Here is a 14,273-nt window from a genome sequence, read left to right on the forward strand (position 1 = left end):
TATAAGCCAATGTCTGGTTAAAAAAAAAAAAAAAACGAGCTGCTGTACCTCTGCTGATGGTTTCACAACATTTTGAAGTGAAAATGTTTCTGTTATTAGTAATTATTATTATTACTAATAAGAAAAATAATGTTTCCATTAATGGTAATTATTTGTCTAAATACAATATTAGTAAATATTCTGTTTATATAAATTGTCTTTGTTTAAAAACATTGTTTCTCACTACTTTATTAATTAGTGCATTTTAGTTCATTATGGTGTTTTAGTTTCATATATCAAGATGAAAAATAGAAATTGATCACAGTGATGCTACTCTTGGCCAGCAACAAAGGCAGTGACAGAGGTGAACTGGGACGCGGGAGGTGATGCAGGTGGAAGCAAACTACCAATGCTGCTGTCCCCCAGCTGATTCAAAATTACTGACTTGCTTCGACACTATTTTATAATCAATATGAAATAGGGGGACAACATTCTGACTTGCAAAAGTATGAACATCCTTTTATTGTTTTCACAGGACAAAGTAAGATGATGTTTTGGCACAGTGGGTTGGGTGGCGCGGCGTTTACGGAGGCTATAGACCTCAACGCAGCCGTACCAAGTTTCCCTTCCAGTCTTGGTACCGTTGCCACATGTTGCTTTCTCTCTGCCCCCTCCCTGTAAAAATAAAGGCCACTAACATTGAAAAAAAAAAAAGTGTTCTGACTGAATGATACCAAAATGTAACTTTTGAGCCAACATATCAAGCACCATGCATGAAAATATTTGTAAGCTCTTAAAAGATTAAACTCTTGGTTAAAATCAGATGGTGGCAGAATCATGATGTAGCAAGGGTACTCCTTCCTACTGAACACTAACAATAAATATACAGCAGGATTTTTAAAATGCTACTTTATGTTGTTCTGTAGCTATGACACCAACATGGAGGGCATCTATTACCGCTGCCAATAATTTCATGTTTTCTTTATGTTCTATTTGTTCACTCCTTGAATCAACTATCTAGGAAACAGTGTATTGTTTTAATCCTCTGTGCTGTATGGCTGGTTAAGATCATATATATGTTCAAAGTGAAATTCAAGTGCACTTTATTAAACCCAAAGAACAATTAAATGCTGTAGCTCATTTAGTTAAAAAGTCATAATAGATGGTGACATCTGACAGAATCTAGGACATTTTGAATGCTGCAGTGTCAGATTAGAGCACTTTGGGAATCTCTATGTTGTTGCTAAAATACATAAAATAGCAGGTATTATATATGTAGAAGCCAATTCAGAGTCTGATTCCCAAACTCAGGGCTTTTGCTGGTTGTCTTCTCTCCTTTTCTCTCTGTCCATTTCTTGTCTGAAACGCTTTGAACAATAGTGCCACAAATTACATTCACTCTAGGAGCCTTGTGTATGTGATTGATATATAAGTCAAAGTAAAGTGGCTTCACAGACAAAAGACCAATCTTCTTAGAAAAAAAAAACTAAAAAAGAAACACATATAAAGAAAACAAAAATATCAGCTTAATCAAGTTTTCTCTACCCTTCTTCATCTTGATATGAATCCATTTTGGTGCATGTAAGGCAGCAGGGAGGAGACAGCAGGGAAAGTCCCCAATTATGTGGTAAATCTAGAGAGAGGTTGTGATATTTAGTCTTATTGCCCAGAAGAACTTGGCATTTACGAGACTCACCACAAACACATTCCCCGCAGCAGCGCAGGCAAACTTCAAGCTCTGTGCACCAGCTCAATCAGATGAAATAGCTTGTGATTTATGGTGTAGTTTTTGAAAAAAAAATAAATAAATGAAAGTCTCCAGCAGCCCTGCTTATTTGATTCAGGTGCTCTTTTAAAAAAAAAGAAAGAAAATGAAATAAGTTAATTATGTTTACAGTTGCTACTCTTTGACAAAAAGGTTAATGAATGGGTCTTAAATTTTCCACAGCTGGGAGCTGCTAAGAACTCTGATCTGTGTTTCCAGTTCAAGGAGTGCACACTTTAATGTCTAGATGTTAGGAATATTATCTGGAACCATTAATGAACAATGACATTACATCAGGCAAATGGCAAGATTTTCACAAATAATCTTTATTTCCTCCAGAATTGCAGGCATGCGTTGCACCTTTAACGCTCCATAAAGGTCAGCTGATTGCCCTGTGAGCTTAAAGGGTATGATTTGGCTGAACTGTGTGTGCATTGTATGTAATCAGCATGGTGTCAAAATGTACGGACAAAAAGGGAATGCACAGATGTCGTAATGCATCTCAGGCACAACGGGGGTGATTGGATTTTCAGTGCCCTCACAGGCCACAATTTATGGCCATTATGGTGGTCTATTTCCAGCTATAGTGATGGATTCTGCTCAATTATTGTCCATTATGGAGAAAGATGGCTGCGCAGCCATGCCAGAAATTACTGATTCCTACAGCAACACATTGCACTGAAATCATCTCTGCTTGTTGAGCTAAGCCAAAACTGAAGCAAAATTATGTTCTTTTGTTTTCAGGCTGATTAAGAAAGTGATTTTCAACTCTTTCTTTGCCTTTAACTCCTGGCAATTACAGTGACACTTCTACCTCACAATGCATTTTTTTTTTATTGTTCGTCTATTGTGGCTGTTTAATGTTCAGATTTTTCAGAATTGTCAAAAGAAGGATATGACACTTACCTGCAGAAAATGTAAAAAAGTATAGCTTGCTACAAATGCATTGCTGTAAAAAGTTCTTTACTCTTAAAGATGTTTTCCTTTGATTTTCTGTATCTGTTTATGACAGTGATAACCTTAAAACATAAAAAATAAAAGCTGCTTTAAAATGATTTTGTTTACCAAACGGCTACAAACTGAATAAATTCAGGCCTGATTGCATCCAGATCAAAAGAATCATGAAATAACTCAAACTGAATCAGTGTCACTACATGAATTAGGCCAAAAGATTTGAAAAAGTAACACATCCTGACATTTTCTAAAATAATTGCACAACAAAAACAAAGTTACTGACATATGTGAGTTTGGAAAGGGTTACAAAGCCATTTCTAAGGCCTTTGTACTCCTATTACCCATAGTGAGACAAACTATATTACTCCAGGGATTCATTAACAACTCACCCAAGAACTGTAAAAAAAATAAATAAAAAAAAAGAAAGAAAAACATCTAAATGACTCCAGGCCAAAAAATAGCATCTAAATTTAATAGCACTGCCTTCCAAAAAGAATGCTTCTCAAATTTGTCTAAAAGACTTCAAGGTGATCTCCAAAAACTTTGAGGGAAAGGTTGAACTTTTAAAGTGTCCCCATTACTTTGGGTGTAAAGCTGACACCGCATTTTGGAAAAAAAAAAAACTTTACAGAGCAGTGATAGTGTATTTACAGTGGTCAGGAGCTGCTTTACTCTATCACGACTTCAACAACCTGATCTATCTGATGGAACCATGACTTCTGCTTTGACTTTGTCCACAGTGACTAATAAACTTGACCAGATACAGATTTACCTGTTTTCTTGAACACGCCATTCATGTTCATATAGAAAGATAAGAGAACATGTTTTTCACATAAGTTAAATCAGCTCTTATGTTTAAATAGACATAAATTTCTGCTATAAAATAGCTACTCTTCTAAAACTGCAATAAATAAATCTCTATAACCACCATTAGATGCTATCTACATAGAAGCTGGATGTTTGTGTAGCATGCCAGAAAAAAGCATTTTCTGTCCACCATCACAAACATAAACAATTTGAGTTTTCTAAACACTACAAGGATTTAGGCTGGAATGTTGTGGTCACATGAGATGAGATTTAGCTTTTAATTTTTATTTTTAATTTACTTTTAATTTTCACTTGCTTGTTGCTTACCTCTTTGCTTTTCACCATTCTATGACAAGTCTTCTCTACCACTAAACTGAAAATGGGCCAATATTTACAACCAGTTTGTCCACAGTGACTAATAAACTTGTACAACTACATACAGTAGTTGCAGTACATATAACTACTGTATGTAATAGTTGTACACTACTACATACAAAATCAACTTTCTCCCCTAATTATCTCAGGGGAAACAGCTGTACCAGCTTTCCAAAGCTAATTCAACTTTTCAAGTTGCTATGGTAAAATGGAATGAGATTGTTTATCTATTAAATAAAATGTAATGGTTCCATATTTTTGTAATTGGTTGTACTACATCAAGAAAATTTTCCAATTTATGAACATAGAAATAGGCAACATATTTGCAAAGTTTGGTCTTGAGCTACACTGCAAACATCACGCTCAATTCCATTTTTTTTTTTTTTCTGCTTGGACATATTTATGCCTAAATAATACAGAAGAGTCTGGAAGCAGGAAGAGTTGCTGTTATTCCGGGCATCAGGGCACTGCAGTGACTGTAGCATTGCCAGAGCTCAGGCTGGCAGTCAGCACAAACTGCAGGTAATTGAGCAGCCAGCTGAACAGGGGGAGCTTCAATGGGCCTCTGAATGCCACAAGTAGACATTAATCAAAATCTTCGATCAATAACTTCTCAAGTGCTAATAAGCACTGGCACATCTAGTGATATGTGAGCCCCTTTATCATTTCAACCACCCGCAGATTTATAGGAAATCCATTGTTAGGTCCAAAGTATGAGGTAATGTAGCACTTAGTAAATGAAGTAAAACCAAAAGCCTGCGGTGATTTGTATTTCATTTACAAAGGACATGTCTAATCATTAGAAGCTCTATCTCTCCAAGAAGCAACCAAACGAGTGTAATGATGGCTGTGTTCTTTTATAGCTTACTTACTCAGCAATAATGCAGGACATGACAACAAGATAGTAAAGCCTTGCTGTCCTTCTCTAACTGGTCCGCTCCCAGATGGCCATGGGGGACTCCTGTGCTTCATGGAGTGATTAAAGTCATGTTAGGGAAGCATTATCGGTCAAGTCATAAAATAATTTGATTTCTGTTCCCCCTCCACTGTCTTCTATCAAAGTGATTGGTCTCCTGGTCATCTCACTGGCTGACATAATTGTTAATTAACCATTATGGACTGCCCTTTCTCATCTATATTGCACTGCAATCATTCATTTGACAACAATGCAATGTACAGAAAATGTGTAAGATGTGCTAAATATCAAGACAGCGAGAAGAGCTTTCATGTAAGAGACTTAAGTCACAGTTACAATAATGCAAACAAGTCAAACTGGACGGTAAAGAGCAGTTTTCTGCTCTGTAGCTGTACATTTGTGATATTTAGCATGAGTCTTTTAAAAGTTTGTTTTGATGTTTCCATGATAAATTATCAACCTTGCATGTACCTTGAAAAGCATTCTCTACTCTCATCCCTTGAACTATTTCACTTTTTTTTATTTTGCAATCACAAAATTCAATGCTGGGAGTTCAGAATTACCTATTTTGAAGTTGAACAAAAGTGAGATATAGGCTAATTAAAACAAACAAATAAATAAATAAATAAATACAACTAAAATCTGAAAAGTGTGGTGTTCATTTGTATAGTTTCAGTACTTTATAGGGCCACCTTTTGTCCTTTGTGATTTATCTCTATCAATCTGTGCATAACTAGAGAAACGAGTATTTAACCATTTTATTTGCAAACTAGCTCATAATAGTCCAATAAATCGGCCAATAAAATTTGATCTCAGCATGCAAACATCCCGGTGTGACAAAAAGAAAACCATTGCACTGATCTCATCCTGACAGTGAAACATGGAGGTGGTAGCACCATGCTGTGGGGAACAAGTTAGAGCAAATTTGGTCAGAGTTGATTGTATGATGCACAAAGCTAAATACAGGACCAAAAAGTTACATTTTTGTCTCATCTGACCACAGTACTTTCTTTCATGTTTCTTTTGTCCATCAAATGGCTTATTGCAAATTGTAAACAGGAATTTTTATGCGTTTCAATCAATAATGGCTTCTTGGCTTCAATATGGTGGATTTTTAAAATATAAATAATATGTATCCTTTCCATTCCACTTAAGTATGATCTATATAAAACCCTGCAATATATTGTGAAATCTGATGTGCACGTTTACATGTTAAACAATTCAAAGAGTATGACTGCTTTTTCAAGGCACTGACCCTGTGCAAATTTGCAAGGTAGCTTCATCTTTCATATTTAGCTTTAAATTCTTGCTTCATTAATCAGTTTTTTGCGTGTTGAAGTTAGTTATCTTCAACACTGAAAACAGAAAGAGGTGTGGGAGGGGAGGGGAAGTTAAATAAAAAGCTCTTTAAAACATTACTCCCAGACAAAAAGACAAACAACGTCCCTAAAATCCATTCTGATGACAGTTGGAAGAATGCAAGCTTTCTGGTGGACTGGAGTCCCATCTTTGCTGTATCTTTTAAGCATGATTATTTACTTTAGAACAACAAACCAAAGCTCCAGGTTTGGCAGTGTGGATTGCAGGCCTTTGATTGAGCCCTGAGCCTCAATTCTCAGCTAATAAACTGCTCCAGCCTTTTGTTTGGGGCATTAACAGCAGTGGTCTGCGTTTTTCTAGCCCTAATCTCAAGAATGCAGCAGTCTCTTGAGAAGCTCAGGAGTTTCCTACTCTGACAGAGCTAGGTCTTCCCTTTGTTTTCTTAGAGAACTTCTGGGGTTGACAGCCCTTGCTCTCTTTAGCTATCTGTTTGTGCTGATTTGGACTGATCCCATCAAAGTCAGTCAAGGCTGGAAAGCATTTTTAAAGTCACACATACACCCAAACTTAATGTGAGAAATAAAGTTAACTTTTCATCAGGGACAAAATATTTTGTATTGCGTGCTTATCTGTAAGGTTTTCCATCGAAGGGCAACCTGGGAGGGATCTCTTAGCTCACTGCACAGGTATGAGCAACTTTGCTTTGTTACTCTGACGACAGCTCAGTGAGTCACCTGGACACACAAACTAACCGCCTTTTAGACAGGTTCCAGCCGATCACTGACAACTCCCTCACAATAAAATAATCATTAGTGAAAATGAGACCCTTTTCGCTTCAAAGATAAGAATTCTGTTTAAAAAGATCACCAACACAAAAATATGCACAGAATGTAGCATTTAACTTAAGCAATAAATACAATGATAATGTACTGCAAAATTCCAGAATATTGCATAATTATTTTCATTCTTTGACAAACTTATTTACTAAATTACCCTAGAGCATGAATGCTCTTATTCAAGTATAACAATTTAATCACCTGATGATGAAATCAAATTTGGTGACGGTGACGCTATGGTAACCACAGATCCAAAGTCTCGTTAGTTAAATAGAAAACACAGAGTAAACATATAAAATAGAATTTAAAAATGCTTTTTGATATAGTTTGAGCTCTTAAGACACCAAGCAAGCAAATGATAAAATGAAATTACGACGTAGGGCATAGTTTTTTAAGGAAAACACCAAATACGACCAAGATTAAGACGACTCAAGCACTGTTGATAATATGGCAACTCAGAAGGTTTGGTGCTGTTTTTATCTTATGTTTTTAATTGGCTTTCCATAAAAGGTTGTTTTAAATAACTGTTAGTAATTTGAGTTCTTTGTTGGACGCTACTAACTGCAGACTGTGATGTTTTTATTGCGCTTAACTGGTTAAATAGAAAACACCTATTAACTCTTCACAGTGTTACATGAAAAAGCATCAAAAGTATGTCAGTGTTTGCCTATTTCATCTGAGTTTACATCTACCAGAACAGGATGTCTCTGACCAACTTATGCTTTCTGGATTTTCTGTGACAGGTAGAGGAATTTCTTCTTATTTTCTTTATGTGATAATTAGCTACCTGACAAATATTTTTTCAGTCCAGTTCAAAAGTTCAGAATCGTATCTTTGCTCAGGCTTGAATATCACTGTCATATTACACTAAACAGACATTACAGAAACTGAAGTCAAGAAGGATCAATGACTTGGTAATTGGCAAACAGTTTATATGCAGTTATATAGTATGGCCTTGTCAAGCTGATTATTAGCTTTGATGCAGACCCTCATCCTTACCAAGCATGGAGTGACGATGGAGAGAAATTCTGACATTTTAAAACTGACTTCAGCTCAGCAGCTTTCAACCCCTTTATAGCAAGTGCCACCTAGAAATCCCTACCATCATAGCGTCAAACTTTAGAATATGGTGGCTAAAGCTTATGTATCAGTGAGCAAACTGATTAGATCTGTACTCTGTCATACAGTTTGAATGAAATGACCCAAAAAGATGCTGAGAAGCCTTCTATCCTGTCTATTAAATGCTAACCACACTTATTCACCAACACAGGAATGGATGTCATTTTAATGTCTATTTGGACTGCATTTATAGCCAAAAGGTTTTGGTTTAAGCCTTGATGGTTTCATGTAGTTGTAAAGCTAATACTGCCATGTTGGCCCTCAAAAACCTTAATCCCAATGTTTAAAGTAAAAATATTGAACACTATAGATTAGTTAGATAAAACTCTATGCAATTCATTTTGATGACATTCACATCCCTTTAAAGTATTTCTACCACAATATATCTCTGTGGCATTTGACAAAATGTGGGAAAATTTAAGGGGTGGTAATTCTTTTTTCATGGCACTGAATGTACTGATCATTTATATTTTTTTGTACTTAATGGGATGCCAATCAAGAGAAGCTACAACTGCAAAAATATAATGTCTCATTCTTATGCGATTAATGCATTTATATTTGGACATTTTTTAATTGTAAGTTGGATTTGGTGGCCTCCCGTACTGAGAGATTGACAGAAGATGAATGGATCCAGGTAACGACAAGTTCTATACTGCAAGAAGAATCAGCTAAGTTGTGTGCTATTCGCAGGGAGGAGTTTTGCCTTCAGGCTCAGGTATTCCCCAACACAGTAGCTGCTTGTAAATCTTTTTTTTACCCCTTCGTTTTGTATCTGTTTTTAGGGAAAGCTGTGTTTCTTTGCACAAACGGATAGCAACACACAAAGAATTTTCCTTAGTCACCCTCTTTCCCCCACTGTTCTTGTATGTTCTAATCTGTGTAGACAACTGTACAAATTTACCCATACTGCCTTGGAACTCAACTGTTAGGCAATGATCAGTGTGTTACTGTGAGGGTCATTCTGTCTTTTGCACCTTTCTGATCCCCTTTTAAGACGCCAATCTCCTCAAGAATGTGGAACTAGAATAACCAGCCTCACAAAGAACAGTTGCCATAGATGCACATGTAAATATTAGTTTAACTCAGGGAAAAGAAAGTTAATTAGAGCCTGCTAACAAGGGAAAGTGACGAGAGTCTTTGTTGAGTTGGCATTTTCCTGCAAACTTTCAAACTATGACAATGCAGTTGTGGTACAGTCTTGTACTTCATTGATGTGATTGTTAAAACTGCTTACAACAGCAGTTGTTATGAGTCACTGGCACTGACTGTTATTCACTCATTTATCAACTTTGTTTATTTTAATCCTTAATAAAAAATGATTTATTACAAAAAACAGTTTTTAATAAGAATATTAGATGCACAGGGTATTTATTTTATATCATTTTTATATCAAGAGAGACTCAACATTTCTCTGTAATTTAATAGGTTGTCAAAGGGTCTTGGAGATTGTGCACTACGGGGAGCCCTTTCACTGGTGATGGAGTGTGTTGGTCAGGCCAAAAACAATGGGAAATCAATATGCCTCCTCCTTGCACTCAAGAGGTCTGAGTAAACTGGTTTGTGTACCAAGCTTCTTAGCTTTGGTTGTCTCCTTTCAGACGATAAAAGGCTCTCTCTCAAAGGTATGAGGAGGCAATACTACAGGTCCTATATAGCCTACAGGGGGTCATGCTGACTTCTTCAGTCTTATTGGACAATAGCACTGAAAGCTACGGACAGATATCTTTATATAGGTGAAAGTGTTTAAATGTGTGTCTGTTGAAGATTAATTGAGGCTTCCCTTGTCAGTAAAATAATATAAAATTTGGTAACAGTTTCACTACTTGTATTTTTTTTACAGCACATGTCTTCTTTCTCTGTCTTGCTCTCATCCAGAAACTGCATGCAAACCTTTGAGTGATATTCTGGTAGGAAGTGCTGCCCAATGTGCAGAAGAGAGCGCGATGAATGAGAAGGAGAAGCACTAACTGTTTTTAGATCACATGACAATGACAGCATTTTGAGATTTAGTTGCAACAATCTGGATCTTCCAGTTGACACATCGGGATACTTTCTGCTGTGCATGTTTGGGTTGATTTTATCTTCATTCATTGAAGCATGTCAGGAGGACTGCCCATATTCCTAAAGATGAAAGACTTTGAAGTGGTGAAGAAAGAGTCAAATTTTTGGATACTTTATGCATTTAAATTTCTGTAATTCTGTAATGGAAAAGATGGACATGATGGACAAATCTCTGACCGTTGGTTTAAATAATTTCACTCTCATGCTTCATGGTACCCCATCAGAAAAGGGAACATTGCCACCTAGTGAACCTGTCCAAGCTGAGATCTTCAATAAACAGCGAATACAGCGGTCAAGATTGCTCTGAACCATTTATCAGCTCTCAACAGAGGGGGAATAATTTCTTCTGAAAATTCACTCATTCATACCTCTTTATGACAGATGAAGCTCCAACAGATGGATGTTCAATGTCAAGTGAAGAGCAGGTGGTAGTTCATTCTGTGTGGAGTGTTGCAATCACACAGAGTGCTTTGCTTCAAAGAGGCTGATTAAGGAAATCGACATATGCATGAGGTCCAGACTTACAATATGTTGCAAGGGTCAGCGTGTCCTACCCTCTCTCCCTTGTCAGTTTCCAACATCTCACCCATAAACCGTTCCCTCTTGTGTCTCATAAACAAAGATGCAGCATTTACCGAGCCAATTAGCCCAGACCTATTCCTGAAACCCAACACATATGGCTGTGTACAGGTTCACATACTCAGGAAGGAGAAAGAATCATTCACTGTTGTCAGGTTCTTAATAGTCAAGTAGAGATTGACTACTTGAGATTCATTTGTGGTCTCAGTGCCATTTTTGCATGTTGAAGCTCTACTTAGAACCTCCTTAATGTCCAACAGTGCAAAATGCGAATTCTTGCCATTTGTCATCTGGTCTTGCAATTGTGATCAGGATTGTATATATAGGAGTGCTCTTAAAAATAATCTCTCATTGGTTAGCTCGTCGTCTTAGAATTGTATACGTCCTTCAGTCTTGACTCGGTCTCGGTTTAGGTGTTCTTAACAAAACACAACGCATGTTAAATTCACCTGTGTGCTGCAGAGGGGGCATCAGGAGCATGTTTTTATGTAAAAAGAGAGTTATGTGATGAGGCAAGAGCTCTTCTTCTATGAATTCACAAATATGAGATTATTACTCATAATAATTTATCTTAATTAAACCAAACTGACTCCTAAGCATTGTTTTGCACATCCAATATGTTTCTGAAATACATATTCAACGTAACAAGTACAGTAAAGAATATTTCTATATTCTTCTATTCATTTAAACAGTCATTATTTTGACTAAATGAATGCTCAGTATTGAACCATGTGATGATTAATTATTGATTGCTCTAAGACCAATAATTAATTATCAAAAAAGTGTTTGTCAGATGGTTAATGCTCTTTGTGTTTTTGCAGATACAATTCAACTGGTCAATTAAAGTGGGCGGGGAAGCCAAAACATCTGGAAATGAAAAGTTAAAACTGAAAAAGTTGGCTTTTAACCATGACATTTCTACATTTTACTTAACTAAAAGGTTGTCAAGTAGTGGGTGGTCAGTAGATCATCTCGTATCTTTTGTCTCAAAGCAGAACGATCTTCAAGAGCAGTGTAGCATGGCGCCGACAGGTGTGATTGACGTAATTTTTCAGAGGAAAGACTTATTTGGTTAGCTGACTGTAATGCAAACAGGCACGTCAGTGCTAAGCCGGGACCAGTGTAAGATGGGAAACCTATTCTTTTAGTTTTTTCTTGTGATAGCAGAGGGCAATAAAGCATCTTTGTATCATAAAGCCACAGGTGTTCCCTAAGAGAAGAGGGGAAAAACACCTTCATATAAGGCCACCTTCAGTATTCTTATCAGCTTATTCCAATGCACAGCTTTCAATTTTTGCTCAGCTACACAGGTCCGACCCTGAGTCAACACATTAAGCGAGACACTACTGACATAGATGGATTGCAGCGAGATAACAGCTCAGGGCCCACCTCCGCTTCCCCATTTCTGTGCCCTCTCTCATCCACTTCTAAAGTGGAACAAGGCAAAGTTCACCTCAGGCAGTGCTGTTTGCCCTGACTGTCGAAAAGTCAGCCAGAGACATAAAACCCTCCATTTGAATGGCTAAAACTTGTTTAATTAGTGATAAAAGCCTAGCTGTAAAGCAATTCTGATGTGTCTGTGACTTAAGGCTTAAGAGAGAGCATTTGTGTACGTGTGTGTGTAGGCGTGTGCATGAGCGTGTGTCGCACAAAAGTAAGTTTGGCTTTTGCAAGCCTACTCTTTTTATGAGTTATGCAATTGCAATTGAAAGTTAAAACTATAATTCCAATACTTATTAAATGTTCATGTGTGCATGCAATACATGAACACATTCAGCGTTTTTGATATTGTCTGATAACAGTTATTGTAAATAAGAAAAGGTAGATGTGTATCAGGTGTAGGCAAACTTGTAAAAAGAGATGCTATGTCAAACAACCCCACAAAATGAAATCATTTAAAAACTATGGTTAAAATCTTTATTTGTAAGAATAGTAGTTGGACATTGAGCCTGAGTGCCTCTACTGTCGAGGTGGCTTATTGGAGCTGTGGCCGCAAGGGTTTCGGTGCGTGTTGCAGCAGCAACCCTCGAACCTTTTGGTGGACACCTTTGGTGAGGGATGCTGTCAGGCTGAAGAAGGAGTCCTATCGGACCTTTTGGGCCTGTGGGAATCCAGAAGCAGCTGATAGGCTCGGGTGGTTGCTGAGACAAAAACTTGGGTTTGGAGAGGCCATGGAGAAAGACTTCCACATGGCTTCGAGGCAATTCTGGTCCACCATCTGGCATCTCAGGAGGGGGAAGCAGTGCAGGACCAACACTGTTCATGGTGGGGTTGGTGTGCTGCTGACCTCAACTTGGGATGGTGGGCAGAATACTTCGAAGACCTCCTCAGACCCACCAACATGCCTTCCACTGAGGAAGCTGAGCCTGGGGTTAGTTCAGTTAGTTCTGCAGAATGCTAAAAAAAAACAAAAAACAAACAAAAGAAAAAAGCTTTTGTGATTGGATGGGCGAAACCCTTCAGTGAAGTCTGGTTAAATGTTTAGCAGCACTATATGTTCTTTTTCTTTGGTTTTCATTAATTCTCCATGTTAGTTGGAGACATGACAGTTTTGATCTGGCTATTTAACAACTACAACCTGTCAGCATGCCTCAGCCATTACAATAAACTCACAATCAACCATCGCTGAAACCACAGCTCTATTGTGTATCTGAATGAAACATTCTCATCCTTTGTGTCACTAAAATGGTTTTTCTAATTAGTTGCTGGAACTGAATGACAGCTTTGTCCGATACTCACACCGACATGGAGGCTTTTCTGAGTGATATCGACCGTACGCTGTCATCAAACAGACGAGTCCTCGAACAGCTGGAGAGAAAAGGCATCTCAGAACGTCTGGAGAACGAGTGGGAGCGACTAAAGAGCCGGGTCGGAAACAAGACACAATTGGTCATAAAATCCTGAATTCTGTTTCCAACATTTCCTTCCTCTTAACATGTTAAAGCTTGCAAAGAGACAAGAGCGTCAAAGCTGCTGCATAAAGAGTACGGATGTCCACAGATGTGATCATTCACTTTACAATGTGAATGTAGAAATGTGGGAGTAGTAGTCTTTTGTTTACTAAAAACAGAAGCAAGTCTGATAATGCACAGCAGACTTTTTATTCATAGCCTGGACTGCCACCAGGGAGCTGAAAAGACGTTAAGATTTGCTGCTCCTTAAGGCTTCATTGTGGGCTTTCTTTACCAACAGTGCCGTTTTTCCATTCAGGAGACCTGGGCGTGCTCAAAAAAAAAAAATAGATGTCTTTATTTCTCTTTATCTGGTGTGAAAAGGTTGACCACGAGGCAGGAGTGGCTCAACCTTGACACGAAGCCTCAAATGGTGAATGTGCTTTCAACACTTACCTTGCACCCTTTTGCATGGGTGCAAACTCTATAAAGCGGAGTGCAGCTTGCTATGAAACATTTAACAGCAAGACACATTGACATCTAAATACAGGAAGCTGACACTGGTTAATCATTGGTGAAGCTGTGCTTGTTTATAAGCACAACTCAGCTTGCAAAAGTGTTTGCCCCCCAAAACCTTTATAGATTTTGACATGCTACAGACGCAAACTACT

The sequence above is a fragment of the Poeciliopsis prolifica genome, unplaced genomic scaffold (assembly GCF_027474105.1).
Source record: "Poeciliopsis prolifica strain line A6 unplaced genomic scaffold, Auburn_PproV2 SCAFFOLD012, whole genome shotgun sequence".
NCBI classification, from domain to species: Eukaryota; Metazoa; Chordata; class Actinopteri; order Cyprinodontiformes; family Poeciliidae; genus Poeciliopsis; species Poeciliopsis prolifica.